At 43.2% G+C, this 18798-nt stretch overlaps 1 protein-coding gene across 6 annotated transcripts in view; it reads right to left on the bottom strand.

The window, feature by feature from the left end:
- Window positions 1–18798, bottom strand: part of LOC118745662 (tau-tubulin kinase homolog Asator-like) — a 570828-nt gene that overhangs the window by 355586 nt on the left and 196444 nt on the right. Inside the window, exon 1 of one of the 6 annotated variants that reach the window (XM_036479219.1) lies at window positions 656–673. The exons of the other annotated variants lie outside the window; for them this stretch is intronic. The gene's annotated coding sequence lies outside the window, so the exon portion shown is untranslated. Of the gene's footprint in view, window positions 1–655; window positions 674–18798 lie in introns of those variants that run through there. 6 annotated transcript variants of the gene reach the window in all.

Raw genomic sequence — 18798 nt, 5'->3', positions numbered from 1 at the left:
ACTGCCTGAGGGTTATAATCCCTAAGTGCGGCCGAAGGCCGCCTACGTAGAAAGGTGTTCTCTGCAAAAGGTGTTCAACCCCCTTTCTTTGGCAACACAGAAGAGAATTCTACGTAGTGAGGGTTATAATCCCTAAGTGCGGCCGAACATTTCTATCTGTCGCTTTTTTCTTAATTTCACAATATTGTTAGTTAATTTTTTCCCCATCATTTTTTTTTTTCAAATCGCCTGATAACCAACTTGGGATAATTTCTTTTATTTAAAAATCCCACGTTTTTCGTTAGTTGGGTTATATTCCACTTGAAACTGCTCAGTTTGCCTCGGAAAATTACGTTTTTACCCCATTTTCAAACGGTTCCCTAGGGGTCTGTGGGAGGTCCCCAAGGGGGGGGTGGGGCTTTTCGTAAAGTGGCGACTGTCCCCTTTCGAATGAGGGGGGTTTGGGGGCCCCGCCCCCTCCCCCTCCGCCCCCCACCCCAAAAACGGTGGGCCAATAACTAAACATTTCCCAATAAAACCCCAAACATTTAACATTCACATTAAAAAATGACATAAATAATTTTATATTTAGCTGGTATTAACAGGTATATATTTTTTTATTCAACGCCAAACTCAATGCTGTTTACAAGTCGAATTTATATATATATGTATTCACTTTGACTGATAGTTTATTTTGCAATTCGCCTTGACAACACCTGTGTGCCTTGCGCCTTGCCTTGTTAAATGTAAAGAGCATATCACACGTTCAATATTTAGGATCAGCAATCAGGTGTTCAATATTTATTAAATTTTAATTACGCCCGCTGTCTAAAGGCTTAATGCATATGAGTAAGTAAATTTCCTTAAATTTTCAGTTACAATTTATTTTTTTATAGGCAAAAGCTACGAACCAGCTGTTGATAAGAATGGTCTTTCAGACCAACAGCCCTATTCCCACGCAAGTGTCAAAAGTCAACGGCTGACTATTGTCTGTACTACTGCGCCTAATACTATGCCGCAAATTTGTTTTAAGCGCTGGTGACAATTGTCATTGTTATTGCTATGAGCTACTGAGTACTCGACAACGGCGAAACAATAAGGGCCTTTACACCCACTTCGTTAGTTTTGGCAAACTGCGATTCGGAACTCAATAATTTTATCAACTGTGAACATCCTTTTCAGTTTCCTTTTATTATTCTGGTAAACTATATTCATCAATTCTTAGCTTTTTTCCTTAAAAAAAATAAAATAAATTGTAACAAATATCGAACAGCTGATTAAAGTTTACCACAAAAATTAAGGGTTGTTGTTGTTGTTGTTGTAGCGGCTACAACAACCCCGCCCAGGACGGTTGGTATCTCAGTCGTTGTCGTCAAGTTCCACTAACGGCAACCCTAGGAAGCGTGCAGCTTCTGTGGGGTTTGTCCACAGGGACAAGTCCGTTAGGGTTGTCGGGTTTTCCGGGCATGCGAATAGATGTTTCGAGTCATGTGGGGTCTCTCCGCATGCCGGACACTCATTCGGCACATCCTCATTCAATCTACTCAGGTAGGAGTTTAACCTGATGCAGTAGCCGGAGCGAAGTTGTGCAAGTGTTGTGCGAGTCGCCCGAGGCAGATGAAGCTCCGTCTCGTCTTTGTCCGGGGGTGGTATGCATAGAACGGCATTCACAGGTCTAGAGTCTACATAACCCGAGACTGAGTCCCTGTGAATTCCGTTCAGGGCCTGTCGGTAACCTGTCGGGTCCAGAGGTTGCTTGATGAACCTCTGGACTTCGTCCGTTAGTTCATATACATGCCTCCTGACGTGCCTAGGCGAGGGCTCCTCTGCAAGCAGCTGTCTGCTTGGGTGGCCACTTCTGTGGCTCCCGATCAGGAACTGCTTGCAGAGCATTATATTGTGCTCCTTTACGAGGAGCATTTGCGCCTCGCCGTGTAGATGGTGTTCGGGTGACATCAGGAGGCATCCTGTCGCTGTCCTGAGTGCGGTGTTCTGTACAGTTTGTAGCTTCGTCCACTGCGTCCTACTAGTCCCCGGCGACCACACTGGCGCTGCGTAGTATAAAACCGGCCGACCTATTGCCTTGTATGTTGCCAGAAACGTTTCCTTGTCTTTGCCCCAAGTACTGCCGGCTAGCGACTTGAGGACCTTGTTGCGGCTCTGTACTTTATTGACAATAGCGGTTGCGTGCGCAGAGAAGGAGAGCAGGATGTCGAATGTTACTCCGAGTATTTTGGGGTTATTCACCGTCGGAATTGGTGTGTCATCGACGTGAATCCCCAGCGGTAGCCTGACCTCCTTCGTCCAGGTTGTGAACAGGGTCGCGGAGGATTTCGTAGAGGAAAGAACTAGACACTTTGCAGTGAAGAAGCGAGAAAGTTCGGAGAGATACCCGTTTACTTTCGAACACAGGTCATCAATTCCATTCCCAGTCGCCATGATCGAGCAATCGTCGGCATAAGAGACAATCGGGACTCCCTCTGGTGGTTGAGGGAGCTTTGAAATGTAAAATGTAAACAGTAGCGGGGAAAGGACACCACTCTGTGGAACCCCCTGTTTTATTTTTCTCTGTTTACTCGTTTTGTCTCTAAACATTACCGACGAATGTCGACCACTCAGATAATTTGCCGACCACCGTTTGAGCCTCTGTGGGAGAGAGGAGGCCTCTATATCTTCTAGTAGCGTGGAATGGCAGACGGTGTCAAACGCCTTTGAGAAGTCCAACGCTACTAGAAACGTTCTCTCACAGGGACGGTTTCGGTTAAGGCCACCAGTTATCTGAGTGTTTATGGCGTTAAGTGCTGTTGTTGTACTGTGCACTTTACGGAAACCATGCTGATGCTTCGCTGGGATCAAGTGGTTTGTGAAGTACGGGAGTAGCAAGGCCTCGAGTGTCTTCGCTACCGGGGAAAGGAGTGTTATCGGACGATAAGAATCTCCTTTGTTGGCAGGTTTCCCGGTTTGAGCAGTGGGACCACTCTCCCCACCTTCCAGATGTCTGGGATGATGAGAGTGGCCATAGACAAGTTGAGGACCTCCGTTAGGTACGCTACCCCCGCAGGACCCAAATTTTTCAGCATCAGCATGCATATTCCGTCGGGACCCATGGCTTTGGAGGCTTTCGCCTTCCCGATGGCCACCTGAACTTCACCGCAAGTGAAAGCAAGGGGGCACAGGTTGTTGGCAGTTTGTGCAGCCTTCTGGTCATTCGACGCTTGGCTTTGTCCACCGGAGGATGCAGTATGAACTGCCAGCTAAAATAGCTCGCGCATCGCTCCGGGTCCGACGAAGCATGGTCGCCGAAGGAAATTTCGACTCTGTCGTCGTGCTTCGTCGGATTGGACAGTGACCTCACGGCTGACCAAAGCTTGCTCACACCAGAGGTGAAGTTACAGGTCTTCAGATGCTCCTCCCACTAAGGGTCTTCACACCTGCTAGTTGGTACTTGGTGAACTACTAGTTGGTACTCGGTAATTTTATCAACTCTGAACGTAATTTTCGGCATTCTTTTGTCAGTTTGATAAACTATGTTTATCAACAAGTGATTCGTAGTTTTTTGCCTATAAAACAATAACTTGGAACAGAAAATTTAAGGAATTTTACTTTCTCATATGCGTTATACCTTTAGGCAGCGGGCGGTTTTAAAACTTTAAGTATCGAACAGCTGATTGCAGTTTACCAGCTACCAGAAAAATTTACAAGCTTCTAACACGATAATTCGGTAACCGGTAAACCGATAATAAAATAATTTATCACATACAAAATACATGGGGAAAAATTATCGAACACTGAGTTACCGAGTACCAAGCTCGGTGTGAAGTTGCTAATTATCAAGCTTCTACCACGATAATTCGGTAACCGGTAAACCGATAGTGAAATAATTTTACACAAACAAAATACATGGGAAAAAATTAGGTGCATTCGCAGATATAACTGAAGTAAAACACCGTTTTGGGGTTTTACAAAGTTTATTTATTTCCCTTGCTTGAGCAAGGGCAGCCGATGGCCAACCGAATACAAGTGAGGGTGAAAAGTTAATGATTGCAAAATTACAAAATAATCTTAGCTCTACCCTAACTGAAGCCGCAGTTGTTGCCGCGAGATATGCTGCCGCTGCTGTCGACGTCGTAGTTCGGGCGAGTAGCTGTGTGTGTGTCAGTTGTCGTTGCTGCAGCTGCAGCTGCAATTCCAGGTAAGTCTATGTTGTGGAGTTGACCGTCGTTACTGGTGCTGGCGTTGCAATTTTGGATAAGCTGTTATTGTTCTCACGCTAATGCAGTTAGAGTGTCAGGTTGGTTGCACATTCCGTTCTCATGGAAAGTGCTGACGCTATGTCTGCCGTGTTAATACCAGTTGCGCGTGTAGCTCATATACCGGTGTTAACTACTCCCCCTTTTAAAGAGAGGTCGTCCTCGGCGTCTTTCAAAACCTTCCTCAGGACCTTCATACCTTTGTGTTTGTACCTGTTTGCTTTAATTATTAAGCTTATTATAATCGCGGATGACAACAGGGTCAATAAACCGATGGCTCCAAGTGACTGCGCGGAACGGGTATGAATTAGCTGCGTCAGATTGGAAATGTGCGCTAAGTTTCTTATGTTAAGATTCTTCAGGTACGGCAACAACAATAATGTAGTATGTTCCGTAAAATTTATCAGGTGAGCGGGTGGACCTTCTGATGCGAACGACTTATTGCTTTCCAGTTTTCAAACGTACTTCCATTTACAGTTATGTTTCCTTCAAATCTTATTAGAAATGTACCTCATATTGTCGTGGCTGAGTTGTTTCCCTCTTGGACCTTTACTGATGCGTCATTTACCACAACTAGGCCAACGTCCAATTCCTCAATCGGATTGACGTGGTCGACTGATGTCGTTTTACAAGTTGCAGAATGGTGATTTGATAACTGATGAAGACACTGGCTCTCCTGAAATGGCTGGCAGAACGTTATCGCCGTTTAATCCTTACAGTTTCTGAGGGGGTGGTAAATATGATCGCACTCGGCTACCAAGTTCGTCTCCATCATGAGCATCTTATTTTCATGAACCACGGGCACCAACCGAAGCTTCTTGCAAATTTCCATAATCTCTGGGTATTTAATTATAAAGAAGACATTAGCATTATCCTGCAGTATTTTAAGTTTAGATGACATGAGAATATCACTAATACTAACGTTAGCAAAGTGGCCGGCAATTAGCATCCGTTTTACATCGCTAGCATCAAAAATAATTGGGTTTATTATATTTGTCTTACCCAAGGTTATGGAATAAATAACATTTTCAATGTCCGTTATTATTGCCCTGTTCCTGTTTGTGACGAGCTCGAACCAAATTCCTGTATCTATATCTGCTTTCCTCGTTACGTCAAGTAATTCATTCACGCAATGTGTCAGTTTATTTATTCTAACCTGCATTTCTGTATTTATAACCATTTGACGCTCACTTTCCTCTATCAGTGCTTGCTCTCTAACTTTGACGTCATTGAAGTCGTCAAAATCAGGGGTTCCTGAGACGTATTTCAGTGCCGTCCCTAAAAAGTTTACACTGCGGGCCTGTCTATGATGAACTCTTAATGTGTCAAGTAACTGAAAAATTTGGTCAATGTCAGCCTGTAATAATTTCTTGATGTGGGATTCCGGGAAATGGTCAAGGATAGCTTCAGTATCAAATGCAACCGTTCGTAGTTTGTCAGATTAGTCCTGTGCAATATTGAACGGTACCGCTCAAAAAGAGCTACTTGTCCATTGCTGACTGGTATGTAATGTTAGTTCGTATAGTTCAGAAGTCTTGACTGCGCCCGCTGCATCAGTGCAAGGAGAAGGTATCTGAAATTAAAGGATTACCTGAGTTTACTTTTGTGAACTATTCTCTTCCCAATCATCACACATGTCCCCAAATCTTTTGTCACAGTCCCTTCTACGTAGATTTTCCTAAACTTGTTCCCTATTCGTTTATTCGTTTTCACGAAAACCTTATCTCCGGGTTGAAATGATTTTGTTTGTCTGTCCTTATTTTGCAATTCTAACTCTCTCTCCTGAGCCTTCTTAATCCTATCACTTATTTTATCTCTTAACGATTTTAGAATCGATTGAATGATGTCGATGGGCCTTTGTCTGGTGACGGAATGGATTGACCTGTTGTATTTGGCTGTGGCGAGTAGTATTAAGTCAGTCGTGTCATCTATTCCTTGGGTGAGCTTGGTACAGCGGGCGATCTCTGTGATAGTGCTGTGAAAGCGCTCTACCTGCCTGTTAGAAGTACTATGGTAGGTGGGTGTGGTGTAGGTGTCTGCGCCGACGTGGTCGCCCAGCAATGACCTGATCGTTTGCGAATTAAACGATTTCTCATTATCAAATACTACTGTTTTAGTGTTCTTGAAGAAGTTCAAAACTTGCAATAAAGCTTCCTCAATATCGACTATTGATCTAGTAGCTATTGGGGATACTATGGCGAATTTCGAGAATTTGTCCATACAGGTCAGAAAGTGTTTCTTGTCGGCCGAGTAGACGTCGAGATGAAGAATTTCCCCAGGTTCTTTGGGAATGGGAGTTGCGCCTATTGCTGGTTTCGGAGGGTGTCGTTGGTATTTAGATTCTTCGCAAATTTCACAGTGCGAAAATATTTCCTTCAACCGCTGGCGCATCTGAGGGAAATAGTATTCGGTTATGATCTGTTGAAGGTTCTCACGAGCTGAACGGTGAGCCCTGTTGTGCTCCTATCTCCCTTTGATCCTCTGCGTTAACGACATCGATTACCAACTTTGTCGTGTGGCGGAATTTTACGTTCGGGAATATTTTAAGAAACTTGTCCTGAATTTTCACTAGTATGGGGAGGTCACATAACAGCCCGTTTATTACATTAGGGTTGAAACTTTCCTTGATCATTTCCAAAAGGTCGCTATCCTGATTGTACCTGATGTGGTGTCTGATCTGGGATCTGAAAAATATTTTGGTCGCTTTCGACTGCTGGCTTCCCTCCTCCAAAATAATCTGTTGCGAACTGTTGCGCTCTCAATTAAAACTAAATTTAATGTTTAATTTGTACTTTTATTCAATAGTTGAACTAGGTTTAAATAATGCAAAATACAAAGTATGATTTAATTAAACTTCAATACTTCAAATATATGTTTAGCGCGCTGGCGTTTCACGATTGTATAGGCACGTCTTCTCGCTTCGCCTATTAATTTGGAAAAGGATCGAATTAATGGCGGTCAATTTCCACCAAACTTCGTTGTTCGTTGTTAGTTACAAAAATTATAGATGTTGATATATGCAAACGGAAAGGAAATGGTACAGGGTGGCTAACACTCCTCCCCCCGTGAATCTCTCCGAGATTCACCAACTATAAGCTGAGCTAAGCGCGTCTCTGGCCGTCGCAGTATACCTCCGCTGGTCTTCACTTCGGCAACTCGTACTTGGCCGTCTTTCTTGGGGAATACTTTCGTAACAGGCCCCCTCTGCCACTGGCTGCGTGGTTGTGATGGATCGCATATTATCACCAGATCATTTACCTTCAGCGGCGTTGTCTTTTCCTGCCACTTGGTGCGTTGTATAAGCTGCGGTAAATACTCAGTCGTCCAGCGCTTCCATAGGCGATCTTTAAGGTTTTGCGATATTCGCCATTGTTTCCGCAAACATACCTTTTCGTCAGCTGGATACGGTGTCTGTGTCGAATTCACACATCCAAGCAAGAAGTGATTGGGCGTGAGTGGCTCGTCATCTTCGTGCGATACTGGTACATCCGTTAGTGGTCGTGAATTTATAATGTTTTCTGCCTCAATGAGGACACTTTGCAGGGTGTCCACCTTTGGCGCTACTTCTCGGAGCGTCTTAGCCAACACCGATTTGACTACACGTATCAGTCGTTCCCAACAACCACCTGAGCTGGGATTCGCTGGGCAATTAAATACCCACTCGATGCTATGCTTCGCAGCTTCAGCTTGGATGCGATCTGTATCCAACAAACGCTCGCAGGACTTCAGCTCTTTTTGTGCGCCGATAAAATTGGTTCCATTGTCGCTCCTTATCCTTACGGGAGTGCCTCGGCGATTAACAAAATTGCGTAAACATAAGATGAAGGCATCAGTGGATAGGTTCTCTGCCAATTCTATATGCGCAGCTCGGACTGTCAGGCACGTGAATATAACGCTCCACCTCTTCTCGCGACGTCTTCCGATGGAAACATTAAATGGCCCGAACAGATCCATACCGGTGATGGTAAACGGACGCACAAACGGAGTAATGCGGTCGACGGGTAGCTGACCCATCATTGGTGGACTGGGCTGGGCCCTATCGATTCTGCATATGAGGCACTTACGTTTTATTGCTTTAAGAAGACCTTTTATGCCCGGAATCCAATATTTTTGGCGTACAGCGTTGATCGTTATCGCGGAATTCTGGTGGTGGCTCTTCTCGTGGCAGTGCTGTACTATTAGGTCTGACCAAATGTGCTTTCGCGGCAATAAAATTGGTCGTCGTGCTTGGAATGGTAAATATGATGCCTCGTCAATGCGTCCGTTTAGTCGTAATATGCCATCCTGGTCTAAATACGGTGACAATTTATACAGCGAGCTTTGCTTTGCTAACTTCCGCGACGCTGTCAAATCTGCTATTTCGCTCGGGAAACATTCCCACTGTACGGTTCGATTAATGATATATTCGGCCCTTTATAACTCTGCTGATGTGAGACTTGCTGGTAGTTGTATCTTCGCGTGTGGTTTCGGACGGAATAGAGTTGCTGCTCTTATGACCCAGGCTATGGTACGCTTTAGCTTTGAAAATGAATTAAATTTTGAAAGGTCAATGAAGGTGTTGCCTTGCTGGACGAGTAGAAGGATGTCGGACTTCACTCCCTCTGGCAGAACGGATGATGCTTTTACTGTTGTTGTCGGCCAATACTTCTCATCGAGCTTCAAAAATGTCGGACCTTAAGCCTAGCAGCTATTGTTGTCAAACTTCGGCGTACTTGAGGAACGCGTGGCTACGTCTGCGGGATTGTGACAAGACGAATGCTTTATGCTTCCGCTTTGATGAATTCAGCCATTGCAGGACCGTTTGGGAGTCGCTCCAAAAAATTACTCTCCCAGCGGTAAATTCAAGACAGTCTCGAATCAATATGGTTAGTCGTGCACCCAGTACCGCTGCCTGGAGTTCTAGCCTCGGGACGGATAGTAGTTTCGCCGGTGCCGTGCGCGTTTTCCCTATTATGAAGCTGACATCGATTTCGCTTCCGTGAACCACGAGAACATACCCAGCCGCTGCGAACGCTACTTGACTTGCGTCGACGAAGATATGTACTTCCACTCGCCCACCATCGAAAATGTTCGGAGAGTAACAGCGCTGCATCTTGAACTGCTGAACATTGTGGAAATCTTGCCACCAGCGTACCCATTTCTTGCTTAGTTCCCGCGGCAAAACGTCATCCCAAGCGATTCCATGTTTCCACGTCTCCTGAATTAAAATTTTAGTAAAAATTAAGTAGTCCGCCAACATACCGAAGGGGTCAAAAACTGCCATTACGATTCGCAGCAGCTCTCTCACGCTCTGGTGCGCGTGTTCCGTCAAGTACCTCCTTTGGAACGCGATGAAATTTCGTGTGAAATTCGAACGTATCATTGTTGGTGTTCCAGAATAGCCCAAGTACCTTGTCAGTTGTTCCACCACGTTCCATGCTGACAGTTTCTTTAACTGCTGGCGATGTTTGGGTCATGCTTTCTTCCACCTCGACGCAATTTGAAATGAAGTTGCGCAACTCGAATCCCGCTTTCAAATGGATATTGACAATCTCGCGGCTGATCTTAACGGCTTGTTGTGGTGTGTCAAAACTGGCCACTAAGTCGTCGACGTAGTGCTTAGTGATAATTGCTGAGACGGCATCAGGAAACTGAGCTTGGAAGTCTTCGGCGTTTTTATTTTTAACGTGCTCGGCTATACATGGTGAACACACCGCACCAAATATTAACGAAGTCATCGCGTATTCCTCAATCGGTCGACTTGCATCTCCATCTCGCCATAGGTACCGTTGAGCGTGTTGATCAGATGGACGTATTTTGATCTGCGAAAACATTTCGCGTATGTCCGCTAACACTCCGATTCGCCCCTGGCGAAACTGTAATAATATCCGTATTAACGGCTGCGCTTGTTCTGGCCCCTTTAACAGAACTGAGTTCAGCGATACGTTGTCTACCAAGACTGCGGCATCAAAGACGATTCGCACTTTATCTGGCTTGTGGGGATTAAGGACCGCGAAATGGGGCAGGTACCAAACGTGTTGATGTGTCGCGGCAAGTTCGACGCTACCCAACTTCCTGGCGTAACCCTTGTCTACGTACTTTGCCATCTCGCGCCTATATCGCTTACCAAACTCAAGGTTGCATTTCATCTGTCTCTCAACAGACATCAGACGCTTTTCTGCCATCGCCCTGCTACTAGGTAGATTCGTTGGATACCCTTTCCACAGTAGACCGCATTCGAACTGGTCGCCGACTCGTCTGGTGGTCTGCTCCAGAATTAAACGCGCTCGTTCGTCTTCTTCCGATTCCAGTTTGATGGATACCGGATTGGTACCGAATCTGTCGGTTGCGAAATACTCCTCGACCAAGTTGTGTAGCTGTTGGTACCCTTTGATGAGCATGACTCGAGGACTTACAGCCAACGGCGACTTCGTAGGGCCATACGCGACCCATCCTAATGGAGTTTTAATTGCCATTGGACTATCGATGCCAGCTTGCACAGCTGTAGACGTTGCACCCAAGTAAGCGTGTTTCAGTCCAATCAACAAAACCGGTTTCGCAGCGTGGTAATTTATGAGCGGCAAATCTTTCAAGTGCTCGAAGTGCTCCTTCTGCAAAGACTGCTCAGGCAAATTTAGTTCTTTCACAGTAAATACATCTTTCAATAAAAATTTGGTCATATCTAGATGATTTTCAATTTCAATGTTTAGTTTCAATGCTTGTTCGGTGACTACTTTGTCATCGTACCACTGAAGCGTTAGCGGACGTGCTTTACCCTTGGCCCCGATTTGTTTGGCGACCTTTTCTTCCATTATTGATATTAATGCACCTTCATCAAACATCGCTAAAACTTCTCGTTTTCTGTTGGGGCCATAAATGTTTACCGGTAACATCTTGAACAGTTGCCCGCACGTGCTTTCTGTTAATCGACAGTTTAATATGGGCTGCGCTGTCTCATTTGTTTTTATAGCTTTAAGTACCGGTTGATTTTTTGCTTCTTCACCATGTAGTAACGGATTGTGGTACCATTGGCAGCTATTTACATTACACCTTTTCCGCGATCGACATTTTAACGTGCAGTGCCCGTTCCGCAGGCACGAGAAGCAAAGTTGGAGCGTTCTCACCAGCTCCCATCGGTCTTGCACACCCATCTTCTTGAACTGTTCACATTGGAAAACTGTATGATTGCCGCTGCACTTATAGCACTCTATCGCACGTTCTATATGCATTAACCGCCGAGGGTTAGCTGTCGACGCATTTACCCTTGTACTCGATGTGCTTGCTGTAGGCATTAAGCAAGCTATTCGAGCCAACTCGCTAAGCCACTTTGAAAAATCTTCTACCGTCGGGTACGGCTGTATGGTCGCCGCCTGCCGTGCCCAATCAAATTGTCGCGCCTGAGGTAATTTACCCACCATTTGCTCCAATAACGTAACGTTTGCCAAGTGCCGCTGACACTTCGCCGACTTTAGAAATGCTACCACGTTACGCACTCTTGAAGAGAACGACACAATTTGGTCAGGCTTGGTCTCGGAGATTGGTGGAAATTGTTGCAATTTGCTAATTTGACATTTCACCAGCATGTCTGGCCTTCCGAATCGGAATTCAAGCTCGCTTAACACCGTTGGTACGTCATTCGGGTATATAAGCAGCGATGCCACTGCCTCCTTTGCTGGACCTATGAGGCACTTCTGTAGGCGCATTTAATTTTGCCGATTGCTGTACTTAAACATGGCTGTTGTGTCGTCAAAGTTGGCACGAAACAGTGGCCAATCTTCGACGTTGCCATTAAATGTCGGTAAGTCATAGAGTTTTACTCTCGCATCCGTAGCAGGTACGACTTGGCTGGCCTCCTCTGGTAGTACCGCGACTTGTATTTGCTCACTCTGTGCTGGCTGCACTTGATCCACGATGATTTGGGGCTGTATTTCTTCCCGTAAACGAATTATGTCCCTCTGACTTTCCACTGTGCTATTCCTTAACTCCTCCACTGAAGCCCTGAGTGCGTTCAACGTTGCAATTATGGCGTTCATGCTATCTGCACTGGCTCCCTCTGGTTGTCTTGACTCGTCCATGGAACTCTCAGCTGATGATTCTTCTTCACTGCCGGTATGCGCCTTTTCTGGTACGCGCCTTCGCAAATCGTATTTGTGTGCTTTTTTCATGCACTCACCTTGGTTGTAACCTTATCCACGTGTGTGCAAAGCGAGACAGACGTGAAAATCGTGAAAACTGTTGCGAACTGTTGCGCTCTCAATTAAAACTAAATTTAATGTTTAATTTGTACTTTTATTCAATAGTTGAACTAGGTTAAAATAATGCAAAATATAAAGTATGATTTAATTAAACTTCAATACTTCAAATATATGTTTAGCGCGCTGGCGTTATGGCTCGTTTCACGATTGTATAGGCACGTCTTCTCGCTTCGGCTGTTAATTTGGAAAAGGATCGAATTAATGGCGGTCAATTTCCACCAAACTTCGTTGTTCGTTGTTAGTTACAAAATTATAGATGTTGATATATGCAAACGGAAAGGAAATGGTACAGGGTGGCTAACATAATCTGATTTTTAAAGCAGTTAATGGGATTTTCAACAGAGCGGATAACGGCCGTTAGCGATTCTTCGCTATGCTCTACAATGGAGGAGTCGGAGTTTTCTAGAGCGTTGATGTGCTGCCTGGATAAAGCATCCGCAACAATATTATCTTTCCCTGGTTTGTAGAAGAATTTCGGGGAGAACTCCTCCACAAACGCCCTCCACCGCTTAAGCTTTGCATTCGGATTTTTATCCGATATAGCAAAGGTTAAGGGTTGGTGGTCAGTATAAATGTTTAGGCGTCCGACTCCATATAAATAGTTTCTGAGCTTTTGCAACGCCCAAACGATTGCCAATAGTTCCCGCCCGTTGGTAGCGTAATTCTCTTCAGTCCTGGTTAGGGTACGTGATATCATCGTTATTGGTCGGCCCTCATGCGAGAGCACTGCCCCCCAAAGCATTTGCCGACGCATCAGTGGTCAAGTCATATTGTTTCCTATAATCCGGGTATAATATAAGCACGTCTTCCGATGCCAGGATTTCTTTGATTCTGTTGAATGCCCTCAACGCGCTATCATCTAGATTGATTTTAATATTCTTGGATTGGTTAGCCTTGATGTTCCCACTCTCTCCCCGTAAGTATCGAGTCAAGGGTTTCGTCACTAAAGCGTAATCCTTTATAAATCTCCTATAGTACCCCGTTAATCCAAGAAAAGGCCTTAGGGCACGAAGGGTTTTGGGAACCTCGTAACCTACAATGTCTGACCTTATCCGAGCAAGTTCTGATACCATCCTTCGACACAGTAAATCCAAGGAATTGTACTTCCTGCTTTATAAATTTTGTCTTTTCCAGTGTTACCCTCATGTTTGCGGAATAAAGTCTGCGGAGGATGCGTTTTATATCTTCAATGTGTGTATCTTTATTTTTGGAGAATATAATCACGTCGTCGATGTAGACATGACAACATTTCCCTATTTCCTCCCTAAGGATATCATCAATAGCGCCCTGAAATGTGCTTGGTGCATTTTTCAGTCCGAATGAGAGTCTGCAAAGTTCATATTTTCCGTTATTCACGGAAAAATCGGTTTTCTCCCTGTCGCGTTCTTCTAATTGTATTTGATGAAATGCGGATTTCAAATCTAAGGTAGTAAAATAGGATGATTTACCTAAATTTGCTAATATGACAGATGTATCCGGAATGGGATACCTGTCGCTTATTGTCTTGTTATTTAATTTCCTGAAATCGATCGCCAGTCTCATTTTCCTTTCCCCCGACTCCGTTAGGCTATCTGCACACTTGTCGTCCAATCATAGTTGCATTATCGTCTGGCCCTGAAATTTTGAGCCGAGCACATGCATTTCAAAGGAGATCTGCAGTGTGCAGTGTGTCGTTATCGGCTAGTTATCGCCAATTCGTAGAAGATGCAGAAACGGATAAGTACGGCACTGTCGTTTGCTAATCGTTGTGCGCGCATTGTTTGTTTACATTAGCTCTGATCCAGTACTCCATGAACTTGCAGGAAGTTGCAGGAAAAATGTTCCCGTACTACAAAATCCTTCAAAATCCTGTAAATCAGAGCGACTTTTGGAGAGTTGTGTAGAGAATGAAGTTGCAAGATTTTACCCGAACTTTTTCTTCTGGTAAAATCATGAAAAGTGTCAAGCAATCACTGGTTGACGTTTTTACAGGAAAAATGGTTTTTTGTTCCCGTACTTTTTGTTGTTACTCAATTTTTACTCTCACTTCAGAGAGTAATTTTGCTGTTTGACGGTTTTACAGAATTTTTCACGAAGAGTATTGATCAGAGCTATTTTATGAGGAAAAAATTGTGAAAAAGTTAATATTTGCATAAAAATTGGTATTTTTTGCCTAAAATCTGTGGAAATTATTAAAAAGTGGATAATTGCATTAAAATTCAATAAATGTGAACGGTTTAACTATAAAATATGACGAAATTGTAAAAAGCCTCTGTGTGCATGCATAAAACACATTTCAGGAAAAGAAAAGAAGAGATATTATTGAAAATTGATGTCTAGAATTGTTGCAGCATAGTCTATATTTAAAAAATAGCAGGTTTTTGTAAATATTGCGCGAAAATATCAACCAGAAAAACAGAAAATACCTGCTCCAAGTGAATTTTTAGACGCCAAATGAATTGAAATACCACGACCGAGTGTGCGAAAGGGTAGTCGTCATGTAATCGTGGGATCATGATTGTGACGATGAAGCAACTATAGCCCTGTATGCAGCTCTCAAGAAAACGGTCAAGAAAAAATTGCCATTATTTCGTGTGTGTGTCCAAGGAATTTTGACATTTTTGATGCTTCACAGCTTGTTGCCTCACTCTTTCCTCAAGAAATAATGGAACGGGCATATATTTCTGTTGCAAACCCGGGTTGCCTTGTGCTCTTTTTTCACAAAAAACTTTAGAAAACCGTAGTAGAAAGCGTAGTAAATTTCTTAAGAACTGCGTACTGCCTTAAGAAAATTTGACTCAAGAAAATTTCTTAGCGATTTCTTGTACGTCATTTTATATGGAGTTTTTGCTTTTCTTGAGAGCTGCATACAGGCCTTATGATTGGACGGCCAATGTGCAGAAAGCCTTAGTCCTTTTTTCCCCAACAACCCAAATGGGATTGTTGTATGGAGATCGAGAAGGTCTAATTATACTATTCTCCAGGAGCTCAGTAATTTCATTATTTACGAAGTCGGACGCTGCTATAGGGTACGGATAAGCCTTCGAATATACAGGATCGTTATCAGTAGTTCTTATGGTCGCAATGACATTAGTGTTGTACGGTAATGCCTCTTTAGGGGCTGCAAATACTCCTGAATATTCTTTAACTACCTGTGCGACTGGGTCATTTTGTTTTGCTTTTGACTGCATGCTATTGACATCGGGACAAAGAAAATACGACATAACTTCTTTTTTACCATTATAGCGAATAACTCCCCTTTTCATATCGATAAATGCGCCTATTTTCTTTAATAAGTCAAATCCAATAATACCATCGAAGGTTTTTAAAGATGGAAGAATAAAAATTTTTTATTATAGTCGAAAACGTACACAATACATTCGAACTTGATTTTTATCGGTGCCGTGAATAGATTTAACAAAAAAAGGATTTTTGGTTTCTTTAACACCTTTTAACACACAGTCGGGAGCTTGTGTCAAGTTGTTAATACGCTGTATTTTCTGGGGTGGTCGTCTGCTATCGTATTGTCGCTTTTGGGCCTTCTCCCTGTTATCAGTTAAAAGTTCTCTCTGCCTCTGCAAGTTTGCATTTGATAGATATCCTTTATTGTTGTTAGCAGATGGCTCGTTATCTCTTGGTATGATGGGAGAGTTCCCAGTGGCACGATATTGTGGACCACGGCTACCTACTTGTTGAGGGCTTTGCTCTACTCTATTCCTTCTCAGAAACGATAAAGATGGATCAACGTCCATTGGTACTGGACGCTGGCGTTGTTGTTCGGGTGCAATTCTTCGAAATTGTGGGGTGTTACTATAAACCCCTTGTCCGCTTCCTCCTGTACCTAGTCGTTCACTTCTGTTGTAAAAGGTGTTAGCAAAGTATGATCGTGCTCTATTCGATCTAACTCCTCAGCAAGAGCAAGTGCTGAAGGCATATCGCCGGGTTTAGCTGAAAATAGTATGTCGCGAAGGGGCCTATTCAATCCAGAAATGAACACTCTTAATGCATCCTCTCTGTATATTTTATTAAAAGAGTTGATAAGCCCACCCTGCTCGCCATGTGTCATGATATTCTTGTTAACAATAAGGGTATTCATCAAACCTTATAATTGCATTGTAAACCGTATAAACTTATAATTGTGTAAACCTTATAAATGAACTGTCAAAATTTGTATGGAAACCCGTTTACACATTTCTGATAAATTTATCCAGCGATTTCACTGAATAAACTTGATAAACTGAAGACAAAGCAACTCTGTCGCAACTCTAGCTATGTTTTCTTAGGCAATAATCGGGATCCTCATACAAATTTTGCACGCAAATTCAATTCAACAACGATCCTGATAGAGATCTGGTTCAATTATTATGCCGTCTGTTTGTTCTGTTTCACTGATAATTCGCAAAGTTTGGTAGCCGTGACAAATGAATTCATACACAAACAGACATTCTGCCATTGTTTCTTATAACTTGCTTCAAATAAATAGCCTTTATGTTATATGTACATTTATTTAAATAGATATGTCGTAAATATATATTTTTCCAATTTAGTGAGGTAGTTTCTATAATTTCTTTATCCCCCTGCTAGTAGTATAAAGTTAGTGACACTGCGCTTTATAACCAAAGAAAACACGACTATTGTCGCATGTGTAAACGAAAAGAGAGTGTGGGTCGTTCATGTAACAGAGTGCATAAACTTATAAGATTATCTGCTTGATAAAGTTATCGGTTTAGATGAATACCACTAATAAGAGTTAACTTCTTCTCGACTTCATCGTAGAACTCTGTAATCGTTAAGCTGCCTTGACGAAATGTGGACATTTCCTGTTCTATCAAATAGACAGGGTGTTTGTCCGCATAAGTAAAGTCCAACCTAGCAATGATTGCCCTAAAATTTAGGACGGTATTGAAGGAGGCCAGTACGGAGTCTGCAGAACCCACAACCTTATTGCGTATAATCCCAACAGCTTGGTAGTGTCTGGAGCTCCCGTCGTACGCCTCGAAAACTTTATATGCAGCGTGGGCTGCTTGCCTCCACGAAACATAGCGACTCTGTTCGCCTTTGAATTCGGGCAGGGTCTTTACGACATCAAGCGATTCGTCACAACCTATATTTTGATTAATGGTTACGGGCACAAATTCCTCTACTTGGGTAGGGGTCTCTATACGCGCCAATCCCTCTATCACACCCTGAAAGTCCCTACGCGCTTGGTCCGTTGCAACCCTAACAGCTGCGTTCAACATAGTTTGAACCATTTGTGTGTCCATGTTGCGAATTTTTACTTTCACTGACTATCAGAATTTCAAACGAAATCAAAACTATTCAAAGTAAAGCCTTTATAATAACTGGTTTTAATTCCTCCGCGAATATTATTTCTTTAAATAGCTTCGTCTTTCACGAAAAATAAATTCTCACTAGTTTAGCCTTGCTAAATAATATTATTAGTGACTCCTGTCGTAGTATAAAAATTTCACACATTTTTAAATAATAGTTTCGCCCCTCTGTAAAATAAATTTTCACAGGTTTTCCTTTGTTAAGGAATATTAATAGCTACTCTTTAGGTAGTGTAAATTCACAAAACTTTTCAATGAAGCACTCAGTTAATATTCAGATTAAAACTTTTAATAATCTTCTCACAAATACTATAAGCCGCTCACTTTACTTACAAAATAATCGAATAGTATTACATGTGTGCGAGAATAGAAGTTGTTCCCAAAAGGTCCTCAGGTCTCCTCTATGTGCTAATAATAAATGTCCTTGCTGGAAGACTTCAGATGTCCTCCTTTATAATAAAAATAAATAAATAAATAAATAAAGAGTATCCTTTAGAAGACTGGATGTCCTGCCCTGCCTCTTCCACGTTGGGCGCCACTGAAGTAAAACACCGTTTTGGGGTTTTACAAAGTTTATTTATTTCCCTTGCTTCAGCAAGGGCAGCCGATGGCCAACCGAATACAAGTGAGGGTGAAAAGTTAATAATAGCAAAAATACAAAATAATCTTAACTCTACCGTAACTGAAGCCGCAGTTGTTGCCGCGAGATATGCCGCCGCTGCTGTCGATGTCGTAGTTCGGGCGAGTAGCTGTGTATGTGTCAGTTGTCGTTGCTGCAGCTGCAGCTGCAATTACAGGTAAGTCTATGTTGTGGAGGTGACCGTCGTTACTGGTGCTGGCGTTGCAATTTTGGATAAGTTGTTATTGTTCTCACGCTAATGCAGTTAGAGTGCCAGGTTGAGTAGCTGTGTGTGTATGTCAGTTGTCGCTGCTGCAGTTGTTGCTGCGATTCCAGGTAAGTCTATGTAGTGGAGGTGCCCGTCGCCACTGGTGCTGGCGTTGCAATTTTGGATATGCTGTTACTAT

This window comes from Rhagoletis pomonella, unplaced genomic scaffold, assembly GCF_013731165.1.
Source record: "Rhagoletis pomonella isolate Grant_MI unplaced genomic scaffold, Rhpom_1.0 Rhpom_scaffold_00009, whole genome shotgun sequence".
Taxonomy (NCBI): domain Eukaryota; kingdom Metazoa; phylum Arthropoda; class Insecta; order Diptera; family Tephritidae; genus Rhagoletis; species Rhagoletis pomonella.
This window is presented reverse-complemented; position numbering and strand designations above follow the sequence as displayed.